Raw genomic sequence first — 2,500 nt, 5'->3', positions numbered from 1 at the left:
ATTAAGTTTCAGTGGTGATGGATTAGTTAGTGGGCAATGATTACCTGTACGATGCATTAGTTAGCAAGTCATTAACATATTTGTACAACCAATTGATTGCACACACACAAATTTATCTCCAAAGTGACATGTAAACGATTTAGTGGATTTTTGACATGACATGGACTACCACGTGGCAGCCACATCAGCAAGGTAACACGTGGCACTTGAAAAAATCAATTTAGTATTCTTCTGCCTTTTATTTTTCTACCTTATTCCAGTTAATTAAATTACTTTAATATTTTTAATTCACCAATTTATTTTTATTTTTATTTATATTTCTGTCTAGGCGCAAGACTGGGCGGCCAGCAAGGAGTCGAGACAGGGAGTTAATTTTAAAATTGATTTTTAAAAAATGATTTATTTATTTATTTCCACCTATGCGGAAGACTGGGCGGCCAACGAGGAGTCGAGACAGCCAGGAGTCGGGACTTGGGCAAGGGAGCGGGACAAGAGGTCGGGACTCGCGGCGGGACAAGGAAGAGGAGGAGGAAGTCCGGGACTCGCGACGGGACTGGGACTCGCGCCGGGACTAGGGAGTCGCGGCGGGACAAGGAAGAGGAGGAGGAAGTCCGGGACTCGCGACGGGACTGGGACTCGCGCCGGGACTAGGGAGTCGCGGCGGGACAAGGAAGAGGAGGAGGAAGTCCGGGACTCGCGACGGGACTGGGACTCGCGCCGGGACTAGGGAGTCGCGGCGGGACAAGGAAGAGGAGGAGGAAGTCCGGGACTCGCGACGGGACTGGGACTCGCGCCGGGACTAGGGAGTCGCGGCGGGACAAGGAAGAGGAGGAGGAAGTCCGGGACTCGCGACGGGACTGGGACTCGCGCCGGGACTAGGGAGTCGCGGCGGGACAAGGAAGAGGAGGAGGAAGTCCGGGACTCGCGCACGGGACTAGGGAGTCGCGGCGGGACAAGGAAGAGGAGGAGGAAGTCCGGGACTCGCCACGGGACTAGGGAGTCGCGGCGGGACAAGGAAGAGAAGGAGGAAGTCCGGGACTCGCGACGGGACTGGGACTCGCGGCAGGACAAGGAAGAGAAGGAGGAGGTCCGGGACTCGCGCCGGGACTAGGAAGAGGGGAGGAGGTCCGGGACTCGCGACGGGACTAGGAAGTGGGGGAGGAGGTCCGGGACTCGCGCCGGGACTAGGGAAGAGGAGGAGGAGGAGGAAGGCCGGGACTGGGACTCGCGGCGGGAGTAGGTAGTGGGGAGGAGGTCCGGGACTCGCAGCGGGACAAGGAGGAAGTCGGGGAGGAGGGCCGGGACCAGGAGTCGCGGCGGGGATAGCAGGCAGGACAGGGAGGGTGGGTGGTCTTCCACAAAAAAAGTGTGTCTCGGAACTTCCTTAGTGCAGTAGGACGGGGGCCTGCCGAATCCCACAGAGAGTACTATGTGGGGAAGGGTTCCTCTGAAGCGTCTCGGGAAAAGTCGTGAGGGGGTGACGGTTGCTCGGTGCCTACGGGTCCCGACTGCTCGCTGCCTTCTTTGAGCCCAGTACCGACGTTCGCAGGGGGATACCTGGATACTACTGGGGTTACCTGGATACTTCTGGCGTGTTACCTTGGATCAGTGAGGAGTGGGGGTTAGTTTCCCGGCGACGCGACCCTCTGAGGAGGTCCCGCGGAGGGTCGCCGAGTATTATATGGTGAGCTGGCTGTCAAGGATTGTGAGTCCCGCTGCCAAAATTTTTTTTGGTGCGCGGGCGACTGGAAAAAGAGGGTTGGTCTTGTGCCGATACGCGTAACGTCGCAGCGAGTCCCAAGAGCTAGTAACCATTTTTGGCGGGGGGCGATGGCCTCGGTATTGTCAAGCCATTCTCTCATTCATTTGGGAGGGTGGGGAGAAGTGTTTGCCGAGGCCGTTCAAGCTCCGCCTGGTCGACCACCACTGTGACCGCCACCGCGCTCGATCTCTATTGCAAGCTCAGGTGAAATTCCTGATAAACTTGGAGGGGGTGTGGGACGCGTTCGCAGTGTGGGCCGAGGAGTCATAACATCCCAGGTCGGAATGTGAAAATGGAACTTCGAAACCGGTGAGAGTTCTCTCGTCGGCTAGGGGTTTCACAAAAGTAACATTTCTATAAATTTCTATCCGACCCCTCCATTAATTTGGAGGGGCGATGGGCCCCGGGGATTGGACATACTTCTTGCTGATTTGTCTTTTGAGGAAAATCCTTCGCGGTGATGGTTACTTTTTCATTTTTTAATGTGTGTATCGGCCTCGTCGGTTTCTCTCTTTCCTGGTCACATTCCCGAAAAAGGCCGCAGCACCTATGATTCTCTTCCGGGGGTCTAACTCTCCCTCTCTCTCTATCCTTCTCTTTGTCTGGCTCTCTCTGGCTTCACTTTTTGTGGTGTGTGCCTCTGGGGGTCTGGTTGGAATTTGCCGTTGGCTTTTTGCCCTCTCTTTTTGCCTTTTATCCATCGCAAAGAAGGGTGTGTGTGTTCTCACCTGGGGTTGG

The sequence above is a fragment of the Physcomitrium patens genome, chromosome 6 (assembly GCF_059467195.1).
Source record: "Physcomitrium patens ecotype Gransden chromosome 6, ASM5946719v1, whole genome shotgun sequence".
Taxonomy (NCBI): domain Eukaryota; kingdom Viridiplantae; phylum Streptophyta; class Bryopsida; order Funariales; family Funariaceae; genus Physcomitrium; species Physcomitrium patens.
Note: the sequence above shows the minus strand (reverse complement) of the source record.